The 13,370-nt window shown below is 43.6% G+C and overlaps 1 protein-coding gene across 2 annotated transcripts in view; it reads left to right on the top strand.

Annotated features, from left to right (window-relative positions):
- Window positions 1-13,370, top strand: part of LOC130270189 (derriere protein-like) — a 53,290-nt gene that overhangs the window by 14,648 nt on the left and 25,272 nt on the right. Inside the window, exons 1-3 of one of the 2 annotated variants that reach the window (XM_056518169.1) lie at window positions 829-864; window positions 1,863-1,910; window positions 6,461-6,733. The exons of the other annotated variant lie outside the window; for it this stretch is intronic. The gene's annotated coding sequence lies outside the window, so the exon portion shown is untranslated. Of the gene's footprint in view, window positions 1-828; window positions 865-1,862; window positions 1,911-6,460; window positions 6,734-13,370 lie in introns of those variants that run through there. 2 annotated transcript variants of the gene reach the window in all.

Genomic DNA, 13,370 nt, shown 5'->3' on the forward strand with positions numbered 1-13,370 from the left:
ATTTTGTGTTAGTGTAGTGTTTTTAGGGTACAGTCGCACGGGCGGGGGTTCACAGTAGTTTCTCGCTGGCAGTTTGAGCTGCAGCAGAAAATTTGCCGCAGCTCAAACTTGCAGCCGGATACTTACTGTATACCTCCGCCCATGTGAGTGTACCCTGTACATTCACATTGGGGGGGGGGGGGAAACATCCAGCGGTTGCAAAACTACAACTCCCAGCATGTACGGTCTATCAGTGCATGCTGGGAGTTGTAGTTTTGCAACAGCTGGAGGCACACTGGTTGTGAAACACCGAGTTTGGTAACAAACTCAGTGTTTTGCAACCATTGTGCCTTCAGCTGTTGCAAAACTACAACTCCCAGGATGCACTGATAGACCGTACATGCTGGGAGTTGTAGTTCTGCAACAGCTGGAGGCATACTACTTTGGCTGGGGATGCTGGGGAAGCTGGAGACACACTGGTTTGCTACTTAACTCAGTGTTTCACAACCAGTGTGCCTTCAGCTGTTGCAAAACTACAACTCTCAGCAGTCACCGACAGCCAACGGGCATGCTGGGAGTTGTAGTTATGCAACCAGCAGATGCACCACTACAACTCCCAGCATGCACTTTAGCTGATTGTGCAAGCTGGGAGTTGTAGTTATACAACAGCTGAAGGTACACTTTTCCATAGAAAAAATGTGCCTCCAGCTGTTGCAAAACTATAAGTCCCAGCATGCCCATAAGGGAATGCTGGGAGTTGTGGTGGTCTGCCTCCTGCTGTTGCATAACTACAGCTCCCAGCATGCCCTTTTTGCATGCTGGGAGCTGTTGCTAAGCAACAGCAGGAGGCTGTCACTCAGCTCCAACTGCTGCTCCGGCACACAGGTCAGTCCATCGTCGCAGGTCAGTCCCTCGCCGCCGCCGCCACTCTTGGGGCCCCAATCCCAACAGGGATGCCGGGGATCGGGGTCCCCAGCTCCCGGGGTCAACTTCCCGCACCCGCTCACGTCCTCCGGAAGAGGGGCGGAGCGGGTTGCGGGACTGACACCTGCAGCAGGTGCCCTGATTGGTCGGCCGGTAAACCGGCCGACGAATCAGGGCGATCGTGAGGTGGCACCAGTGCCACCTCACCCTTGCTGGCTATGGCTGTTCGGGGCCGTCTCTGACGGCTGGAGACCCGATTGACCCAGAATTCGCAGCAGTGATCTGCGGCCATCGCCGACATGGGGGGGTCATCATGACCCCCCTGGGCGATATGCCGCGATGCCTGCTGAACGATTTCAGCAGGCATCAGGCACCGGCTCCGCTCCAGCTGGCTGCGGGGGGCCGGGAAAGCTCAAGGACTCTGAAATGAAGACGTATGAGAACGTCATGAGTCCTTAAGGGGTTAAGAGAAACTGTACCCTAGAATCACAGTTTGAGGAGGAGGCCATTTTAGAACAATTAATCACTAAAACACGGAAATTAGATAGATCCTCTGTTTTTTCTTTTTACACCTAACCCTACTGAACCACAAATATCTAATCAGGAACCTAAATTGGTTTTACCTTTTAATAATGAATATAGACAAATTGAAAGAATTATAAAAAAAAGAATTGGCCTTTCCTGAAGAATGATAAACTAATAGGACAATAATACAAGTATCTTCCATATCAAAAAATTTTTGCTGAAAATTACTGAATGTCTTACCTGTCACGACAAAGGTGTTATTTATATGATACAATGTAAATGTGGTAAACAGTACATAGGACGCACTTAAAGACAGCTGAAAGTACACATTGCCGAACATATCTATAGTATAAACAAAGGGACCAAAACACATCCTCTATCATTTCATTTTTCAGAATATCACCACAAAGACCCCTCTAATTTGTTCTTTACAGCTATCCAGAGTGTCAGGAGATGTTGGAGAGGCGAAGATTACATCCCACGTAAGTCTAGAGCTGAAGCTAAAAAAATCTTTGAATTTGATACATTGACACCCAGGGGATTGAATGCTGAAATATACATTTTTGGCTTTCTTTGACACACTTGGGTCGGGCTCTTCCCCAAGGCCCGTCACCGGCAGGTCTTTTACCAATGCGATGACGGACCCTGTGGTTGATCTCGCTCAAGTTCTACATCGGTTCTTCTGTGTTGATATATTTTATTTTATTTTTGTCCAATCTATTCCATTATAGGCTGTATTTATTTATTTTTAGACTTTCCAGGTTGTCTCCCATTAACATTTATTCATTATTATTGTTTATTTATTTTATATATAGTTTTATTATAGTTTTATTTTATTTTTGTATATTTTTTTTCATTATTATTATTATTATTATTTTATTTTTATGTCACTGGTATCTTAATATATGTACTTTTTATTGCTACCATTATGAAGTTTTCTCCATATATTATATTTTATTTGTTTTCTATCATTCATCTGTACACCATATAATTTCTTTCTTTCACACTGGTGAGCCGTTCGGCGCTGCCCGATGTGCTGTGGAATTTTGTTGTCAAAATTAAAAATTTTACATTTTTTAAATTTCCCTCCCAGGTGCCGCAGGGGGAGGGAAATTTGTGTGCGCTTTGCGTGTGCATGAGGCTGGAACAGGACCTGTGATGATGTCACCGTCATGTAATCAGTCACATGGAGGAGGAGGAGTCTCATCATCAGGGGCTTCTGTTCTAGGCCTCAGCGTACCCCTACGTCCCCCAGCATCCCTTAGCTTCCCCCTCCTCCCTGGGGCCCAGAGAGGGAACGTGTGCGGAAGCTGCACCGGGCCGGTGTAGTGACCCGTGCCCCAAGTCCCCTCCCCCCTGCGGCACAGTGAATGATTGCCCTGCTGGAGCCCTGAGTCGGTGCCCTGCCGGAGAGGTGAAGAACGGGGAAGAAAAATGGCTTGCTTAACCCCTTAAGGACCGGAGGTTTTTCCGTTTTTGCATTTTCGTTTTTTGCTCCTTGCCTTTAAAAAATCATAACTCTTTCAAATTTACACCTAAAAATCCATATGATGGCTTATTTTTTGCACCACCAATTCTACTTTGTAATGACGTCAGTCATTTTGCCCAAAAATCTATGGTGAAGCGGGAAAAAAAATCATTGTGCGACAAAATTGAAAAAAAAACGCTGTTTTGTAACTTTTGGGGGCTTCCGTTTCAACGTAGTACATTTTTTGGTAAAAATGACACCTGATATGTATTCTGTAGGTCCATACGATTAAAATGATACCCTACTTATATAGGTTTGATTTTGTCGGACTTCTGGAAAAAATCATAACTACATGCAGGAAAATTAATACGTTTAAAATTGTCATCTTCTGACCCCTATAACTTTTTTATTTTTCCGTGTATGGGGCGGTATGAGCGCTCATTTTTTGCGCCGTGATCTGAAGTTTTTAACGGTACCATTTTTGCATTGATAGGACTTATCGCGCACGCCATTGACCATTTTTTATTGGAAAAGGGGGGTGATTCAAACTTTTAATAGGGGAGGAGTTAAATGATCTTTATTCACTTTTTTTTTGCAGTGTTATAGGTCCCATAGGGACCTATAACACTGCACACACTGATCTTCTATGTTGATCACTGGTTTCTCATAAGAAACCAGTGATCAACGATTCTGCCGGATGACTGCTCATGCCTGGATCTCAGGCACTGAGCAGTCATTCGGCGATCGGACAGCGAGGAGGCAGGAAGGGGCCCTCCCGCTGTCCTGTCAGCTGTTCGGGATGCCGCGATTAGCCGCGGCTATCCCGAACAGCCCGACTGAGCTAGCCGGGAACTTTCACTTTCACTTTTAGCGATCGGCGCTGCGCGCTATTAGAGGCGGGTCCCGGCTTCACTATGACGCCGGGCCCGCCATGATATGACGCGGGGTTACTGTGTAACCCCGCGTTATATCAGAAGAGCAGGACCAAGGACGTACCGGTACGTCCTTGGTCCTTAAGGGGTTAAGGTACTGTGGTGTCCCAGTACCACATTTCATATGGTACTTATCTATTTATGGGTCCCCATAGCCAGAGTCCCTAGGACGTAGGGATCCCTGTAATCTAGACTACCCCTAGTCACCTCTATCTTAACGTATAATTAGTAATTTATGCATATATAATATAAATAGTATAGTATAAATGTAAATAAATGGTTAATTACTTGTTTCCATGGTGTCGCGGGGCCTTCGGGTCATGTGATGCGTTTCAAGCCTCACTCTGGATGCATCCCAGGCCTCACTTTGGCATCTCTAGCCTCGTTTTGGTTTTATAATGTATATAGATCCTGTGACGTAAGCAATCCCATCACACCATGTAAGGTGAATGGCAGATGTCCGGACCAATCAGATTCGCCATGCCCCCTACCCATATAAGGGAGCGGCGGCCATGTTTCTCGCTCTTACCTCGTGGGCTGTCAAGCAAGCAAGACCTGTACAGCAGTAATCGCAGTGAGTTAGGCCCGAGGCTTGCGGCAACGGCTGAACGATTATAATTATAGAGTGTATCATCTCCCAAACACTTTGCAGCATCTCCGGACCTAATACCTCCCCTAAATCCGGACGGATCTGCAAATCTCTTCCTTAATTAAGAGACTTATTGTCTAGCTCAAGGTCCGCAACTACTGCCAGTCACTAAGTAACCAAAGGACTGTTTGTATGAGACTGTGACTGTACCGTGAATATTGCAAGCACTTCAGTAAACGTTATTCAAGTTCAAGTTCAAATCTCCTTGTGGACCTTCAGTTATTTTATGCACCTATCGTTACTGGGAAGGGTGGCGATAGGCTGGAACACTGATTCAGCATACCAGCCTTCAGCCTGGCATCACAAACCCTTCTAGGGTTAACATTAACCCCTTATATACCTATACCATACCAACACTACCATACAACCCCCAAGGGCTACCCCAGTACTGTACCATATCCATCCTCCCCCTCACCCATGTCCATCCCTCCCTCACCCATGTCCATCCCCCCTCACCCATGTACATGCCCCCTCTCACCCATGTCCATCCCCCCTCACCCATATTTATCTTCCTGTCATCCATGTCCACCTTGTCCACCCCCCTGTCCATCCCTGTCACCCATGTTCACCCCCCAGTCTACCCCCTGTCACCCATGTCCCCCCCTATTCACCCCTCTGTCCCCCCTCTTTTATCCCCCTTGTCATCCTTGTCCACCCTCCTGTCAGCCCTGTTTACCCCCATATGTCCCGTGTTCACCCTCCTGTCATCACCTGTCACCTATGTCCACCCCCCCCTATTCACCCCTCCATCCACCCTGCTTTGTCACTCCTGTCCACCCCTCTTTTAACCGCTTGTCACCCTTGTCCACCCCTCTGTCATCTCTGTCCATCCCCGTGTCACCCATGTTCACCCCCCCATTGTCCACCCCTCTGACCACATTCTTGTCACCCATGTACACCCCTCTGTCCCTTTGTCACCCCTGTTACCACCTTGTCACTCCTGTCCACCCCTGTCACCCCGACGCCCCCCTGTCACCCATGTACAGTCTCCTACACTCCTGTCACCCATGTACACCCCTCTACCACCCATGTACACTCCTCTACACCCCTGTCACCGATGTACACCCCTCTGTCACCCATGTACACCCCTTTACACCCCTCTTCCACCCATGTACACTCCTCTACACCCTCCTGTCACCCATGTACACTCCTCTACACCCCTCTGTCACCCATGTACACTCAAATAGTAAGGGGGAGAAATTATTAATAATTGCTCTTTGGGAGTTGTCTAAATTAGGGAGTGGACACCAGTACTAGTCCACAATATTATTATATTACCCATGTACACTCCTCTACACTTGTAAAAGGGGAATCTGGAGGCTAATGCTGGTAACGTGCGAGCCTAATAGATTTGTTTTGCAGGTTTTACTGTGAAGAGTTGTAGCTGGAAAAAATGGTCAGGAAGGTTCGGACCAGACAAACTACGCTGATCAGAGAAAACGTCATATGTGATTTGCTGTATAAAGCAGCACTTTAAACTACATACCCACTGATAAATAGATATTGGAATTTGTGTGCATTATGTTTTTTTTTTCTTTTTTTGCTTGTGAACTACGGTCGGGTGCCCCGCAAAATATTTTTTTTCGGAAGGGTGCCCCGAGCCAAAAAAGGTTAGGAAACACTGGTCTAAGTCTTATATCCAGTAGCGTGACCATTTTTATAATATGTTTGCACAATATGCCTTTTTGTAGTATCACCAGATCCATTTCATGTTTTATTTATTACCCTTCTCCCATCCCTTCCCCCTCCCCTTTCTTAATCCTTTGGGTTATATAAACCGGACTGTTGCATAGTCTCATATCCATACAAGACTACTTAAGAAAAGGCCTTGAAACACGTCTAGTCCTCTGCTTGTACTTTTTCTTATTGAGAACTGTTCCACACGCTCAACTTCATATGGTCAAACAACTATTCCCATCGTGCAATATTTCTTAACAATTTGCCCATTTGTGATTTGTACATACATTTTGTACCACCTTACAGATTGAGCCAGCTGCTACCAAGCAAGGAGCTCATGCTCGCTGGAGCTGAGCATCCATCCAGGACTCCCATCCGCTGCTAGCCTCACATCCTAGGAGCCGGAACACTGCGCTGAACGCACGCACTCCAACTGTGTCAATCATCTATGTTGAAGGAGCTCCCAGCGCATGCTCTCACTGTGACCCCCTGAACACTGTCGGCTTGCCTTGCATCTCAGGATGACTGGTATACTGCAGCCATAACCAGTGGCTGAAGCCCTAACACAACGTGGACCCGGTGAGCAGTGCAAATCACCACACTATTTGACTTATGCTGCCATAGCATTTTTATGCACTTTATCATTAACTGCTTTCACTAAATTGCAGATCTCTGTTTATACCATCTGCTACATGGCCATTTGATATTTATGGAACATACGGACATTCTCATTTGTGAGGACTATTTATAGTATCTATTTTTATCCCAGCTATTTGTTTTATTCTATTTATTTATTAAATTATTGTTGCTGTTGGGTCTGTGCAAGGGCCCTGCCTTAGACCTCAACTATATACATTCTGACATTTATCTATAACTAGCTCAGTACCCGGCGTTGCCCGTTTTTTTCCTTCCTAATCCTTGTTGGGGAGGAAAATAAACAAAAGAGGAAGCTTTTGACTTCATATCCCGACCTCCTATCCCGACCTCCTATCCCGTCCTCCTATCCCGTCCTCCTATCCCGTCCTCCTATCCCATCCACCTTTCCCCGACCTCCTATCTCGACCTCCTATCTGGACCTCCTTTCCTGTCCTCCTTTCCCGTCCTCCTTTCCCATCCTCCTATCCCGTCCTCATATCACGACCTCCTATCCCATCCTCCTATCTTGACCTCCTATCCCGTCCTCCTATCTCGTCCTCCTATCTCAAGCTCCTATCCCGTCCTCCTATCTCGAGCTCCTATCCCGTCCTCCTATCGCGTCCTACTATTGCGTCCTCCTATCCCGGTCCTCCTATCCCGGTCCTCCTATCCCGACCTCCTATCCCGTCCTCATATCCCGACCTCCTAACTCGACCTCCTATCCCAACCATCCCGTCCTCCTATCTTGACCTCCTATCTTGACCTCTCATCCCGTCCTCATATTCCGACCTGTAATATGTGTACCAGGTATTGAAATATCTCCAGCCGTACAGAAGTTATGTGGGAAAATACATTTCCCATTGATTTGCATGGGACTTTAAACAAAACCCCCAACCCTCACAAATGGGGGTAGTTAAGGGTTAAATTAACTATCCTATATTTTAAGTGGACATATCAGTAACATGTGACCAAGTATTATCGAAATATCTCCAGCCGTTTGGAAGTTATACAGTAACATATATTTCCCATTGACTTGTATAGGACTTTAAACATAAACCCCGCCCCTGGCAAATGGGGGTGAGTAAGGGTTAAATCACCTATCCTATGTTTGCTGTTGACAGATAAGTAATATGTGTGCCAAGTTTCATGTTAATATCTTTAGCCGTTTGGACATGATGCTGGAACATACACGCATACATACATACATACATACATACATACACACGTTGAGTTTTATATATATAGATACGGTAAGTTGTTTTAACGCTATTGGACATATCAGCTTCTTTTCACCATTTTTTCTTGGTACCTTTGAGGACTGGTTTTCTGTATGACTCTATTATACATTATTATTTTAATTGTTCCTGTCTAAGAACACATAGGGATGAGCCAAGCTGGTATGTACTATAGCAAGTACTTCAACAGCTTTACTTTAGCGATTGTGGAGGATCTCAACAACAAAGCGCCAACAATGACTTATTAAAAGCTCTATAAAGCTGAAAGTACTAAAAGTACTCAATACTCATCACTGTAATAATGGTGTGTGGTGACATCTAGTGGCACCCTCTGTTGGACATAGGTAGGGTGATTATGTAATCACACTGCCTGCATCCATATCTAGGTGCCAGGCTAGGGACAGGTGAGTATCTAATATACAATGGGGGCACAGTGTGTTAATTCCTATATGGGGCACAGGTTTATTCATATATGTGTATTCATATATGAGGCACAGTGTTTTTTTGTGGGTTTTTTTTCAATTCTTTATTTATTAAATATAAAATAAATAGACACATTAAACATTAACTATAGTGTTTTTCCCTTCTACGAATCCAAAATTATCACTTGTAAAGAGGAGGATAAATCTTTAATTTCCCAAAATGGAATAACAAAACATTAATAAAGATTGACAAGAAAAGAAGAAAAAAAGAGGAGGAGGAAAAAAAGAAAGGAAGTGAAAGAGAAGGGAAATTACCTTAAAGTTGTGGGGCATGGTATGTTAATCCATTTATTAAGCACAGTATTTTAATTCAAATATGAGGGAACAGTATATAATTAAATCATATTTGGGGGAACAGTATATTAATTCATACATGGGGACAGTATATAATCAATGAATTTTTTATGCACACAGTAAAAAATTCATATATGGGACACTGTATATAAATAATTCATATGTGGGGCACAGTATAATATAATAGATTTCAGGGGATACAGTGTGTATTAGATTTCAGATATATAGCATATATTATAAGGATTTTTGGGGGTAACATGGTTTCAGGGGATATAGTAGGTGTCAGTAATGTATTCAGAGTTTGCGACAGTATTTAGGGCGCACACTGTATGGGAGCGGTTGTTTTTAGGGGTGTAGTGTGTTCCAGTGTTAAATTCAGAGTGCACAGTGAAAAATTATATTTATATATTGAAGCATAGTGTGTGGCAGTGTAATGTTCAGAGGCTATAGAAAGTGGAATTATTATGTAAAGAGAACACAGTGTGTGGCAGCATTTTATTCAGAGGGTACAAAGTGGCAGTATTTTATTCAGAGGGTACAGTGCAGAGTTATACTCAGAAGGTACAGTGTGTGGCAGCATTATAGTCATAGGAGATGTTGTGTGGCAGTGTTATATTCAGAGGGTACAGTGCAGAGTTATACTCAGAAGGTACAGTGTTTGGCAGTATTATAGTCATAGGAGATGTTGTGTGGCAGTGTTATATTCAGAGGGTACAGTGCAGAGTTATACTCAGAAGGTACAGTGTGTGGCAGCATTATAGTCATAGGAGATGTTGTGTGGCAGTGTTATATTCAGAGGGTGCAGTGCAGAGTTATACTCAGAAGGTACAGTGTGTGGCAGTATTATAGTCATAGAAGATGTTGTGTGGCAGTGTTATATTCAGAGGGTACAGTGCAGAGTTATACTCAGAAGGTACAGTGTGTGGCAGCATTATAGTCATAGGAGATGTTGTGTGGCAGTGTTATATTTAGAGGGTACAGTGCAGAGTTATACTCAGAAGGTACAGTGTGTGGCAGTATTATAGTCATAGGAGATGTTGTGTGGCAGTGTTATATTCAGAGGGTACAGTGCAGAGTTATACTCAGAAGGTACAGTGTGTGGCAGCATTATAGTTATAGGAGATGTTGTGTGGCAGTGTTATATTCAGAGGGTACAGTGCAGAGTTATACTCAGAAGGTACAGTGTGTGGCAGCATTATAGTCATAGGAGATATTGTGTGGCAGTGTTATATTCAGAGGGTACAGTGCAGAGTTATACTCAGAAGGTACAGTGTGTGGCAGTATTATAGTCATAGGAGATGTTGTGTGGCAGTGTTATATTCAGAGGGTACAGTGTCTGCAGAGTTATACTCAGAAGGTACAGTGTGTGGCAGTATTATAGTCATAGGAGATGTTGTGTGGCAGTGTTATATTCAGAGGGTACAGTGCAGAGTTATACTCAGAAGGTACAGTGTGTGGCAGCATTATAGTCACAGGAGATGTTGTGTGGCAGTGTTATATTCAGAGGGTACAGTGCAGAGTTATATTCAGAAGGTACAGTGTGTGGCAGCATTATAGTCATAGGAGATATTGTGTGGCAGTGTTATATTCAGAGGGTACAGTGTCTGCAGAGTTATATTCAGAAGGTACAGTGTGTGGCAGTATTATAGTCATAGGAGATGTTGTGTGGCAGTGTTATATTCAGAGGGTACAGTGCAGAGTTATACTCAGAAGGTACAGTGTGTGGCAGCATTATAGTCATAGGAGATATTGTGTGGCAGTGTTATATTCAGAGGGTACAGTGCAGAGTTATACTCAGAAGGTACAGTGTGTGGCAGCATTATAGTCATAGGAGATATTGTGTGGCAGTGTTATATTCAGAGGGTACAGTGCAGAGTTATACTCAGAAGGTACAGTGTGTGGCAGCATTATAGTCATAGGAGATATTGTGTGGCAGTGTTATATTCAGAGGGTACAGTGCAGAGTTATACTCAGAAGGTACAGTGTGTGGCAGTATTATAGTCATAGGAGATATTGTGTGGCAGTGTTATATTCAGAGGGTACAATGCAGAGTTATACTCAGAAGGTACAGTGTGTGGCAGTATTATAGTCATAGGAGATATTGTGTGGCAGTGTTATATTCAGAGGGTACAGTGCAGAGTTATATTCAGAAGGTACAGTGTGTGGCAGCATTATAGTCATAGGAGATGTTGTGTGGCAGTGTTATATTCAGAGGGTACAGTGTCTGCAGAGTTATATTCAGAAGGTACAGTGTGTGGCAGCATTATAGTCATAGGAGATGTTGTGTGGCAGTGTTATATTCTGAGGGTACAGTGCCTGCCAGTGTTATATTCAGATTGCACAGGGTGAGTCCAGGTTATATGCAGAGGGTACAGAATGTGGTAGGGTTATATTAAGAGGGTACAGTGTATGTCAGGGTGAGTTACTGTGATTCAATAATATCATTGTGTATTCTGCCTGACTGTGTCCAATCAGTGCTGTCGTCACTATTCTGTAATGATGATTGGTTAAACAACAACTCCCAGCATTCCCTTTCCACTGCTTATGTAATACTCGGAGCTGTAGTTTCACATGATAAAAACATATTTAGCACTTTACCCTTACTTTATCAATGGTCATTTTCCATGACACCGCAAGCATCCATCACACCAAGTAGGGACCCTGTTAAATTCCACCCCGCATTCGTGTCCTTCTGAAGCCATACCTTTCCCTAGTGATATCAGCTGAATTCTAGGGATTCAACAGCCAGATTCACCGCTATCAGTTGACACCTGGGGACAGCTTCATTTTAAAAAGGTTCTTTCTTCTTTAAACAATTGTTTTCATATAGCCTGCAAGGTGCAGAAATTCTGGTGTCCACAGAGAGAATAGACATGGCTATTCTTTCTGAGGACTCAGCCGGGAAATGCATTGCCGTCTATGAGATGGTCCTAGTGTCGGAGATTTTCTGTGCAGACATTCCCCTGTGTGAACATAGCCTTAATGTGCATAATTTGCTGCAGATTTTCTGCAGCTGATTTTACTTGGTGCAGTATAGGCAATAATTATGGAGGCTAACTTTCTAGTGGCATGCGATAAACAGGCACACTCTAATACAGTGTTTCCCAACCAGGGTGCCTCCAGCTTTTGCTAAACTACAACTCCCAGTATGCCTGGACAGCCTTAGGCTGTCCAGGCATGCTGGGAGTTGTAGTTTTGCAACAGCTGAAGGCACCTTTTTTTGCAATACTGTGCAATAGTCTGTGCTTTATATGAATAGTCTGTTAACTTTAATTGGTCAGTATGAGATACTTCCAAATGTTTTCCAAGGTAATACCATTATCTTCCATTAACACAGTGGCCCTGATTTATTATTGTAAACCCGACACGATTTGTTGGGTTGTGCAACAGATTCTGTTCAATAGCGCCAGAATTCTGTCTCATTGCGCCAGAAATAAAAAAAAAACCCGACCAACTCTCCATTTTACTGAGAAACCCCGAAAAAGGGGCATGGTTGTGGGGAAAAGGGGGCGTGGTTACAGAAGAGGAGGCGTGCCCCCGACATTTTCACAAAAACCCAACATATTTACTAAGGTTTCCACAGAAAATGTGGTGGATTTCAGCTGAGGAAAACCAGACAGATCAGAGCATGTGTAAAAAAAAAAGCTAAATGTAGGGAAAAGTGCAAAATGTAGGGAAACCTTAGTAAATACAATGGGAAAAAATTATGGGGAATTAAAACCCACAAAGAAACCTACACAACACTCTTAATAAATGAGGGCCATTGTTGCTGAACGGTTCTCCCAAAGCAGACAACTCTGCGTTCCATGAAGCTGGGAATATGAGTTTAAGAATCTCTATCATGGTTGTAACACCCACACAAAAAGCTTGCATTCAAAGGGAAGGTCACTTTAATGCAATTCTGCTTACATCTAGTGGACATTTGTGGTATTGCACTTTTACAGAGTTCAGAGAAAAGTAAAGAATGAAAAAAAAAGTTAAGAATGTAAGAAAAAAATAAAATAAAATACCAACACACATTTCGCTATGTTCACACACAAATGACTGAAATTGTGGCCATGTTTTTAAAACTTTTCTTCATTTTGGACAGTTTACCTATTTTATCAACTGTTTTTTTGGGGGGGGGGGGACACTATTTTCAACCTTTTTGTTTTATACTGCAAAATTTATAGCCCAAAAAACGACTGTTAGCCAAAATATGGCTGTATTTTGTGCTAAAAAGGAGCCTGATACAATTTTACAACCTAAACAATTCAAGGAATATGTGTTTAAACATCCCATTAGATTGGCCGTTTTACATCCCAAAAACTGGGTTACATCTATACTCCATAAACCTGCACACAGCTTTTTCAATGAAGGGTCTGCACTTTGCAGTATGTGGAGCAGGTCCCCTAGGGCTCATCCCCAGGGCTGGCTCCACCTATAGGCAAAATAGGCAGCCGCCTAGAGTGCCCTCTTGATGGGGGTGCCGTTCTGCCCTCCGCAAGAAATGTATTTCTCCAGGTCCTGACAGCTGCTAAGCTGTTACCGCTGTAGTAAGGTGATTACATGAGGAGAGAGTTTGTTACA

This window comes from Hyla sarda, chromosome 1 (genome assembly GCF_029499605.1).
Source record: "Hyla sarda isolate aHylSar1 chromosome 1, aHylSar1.hap1, whole genome shotgun sequence".
Classification (NCBI taxonomy): Eukaryota; Metazoa; Chordata; class Amphibia; order Anura; family Hylidae; genus Hyla; species Hyla sarda.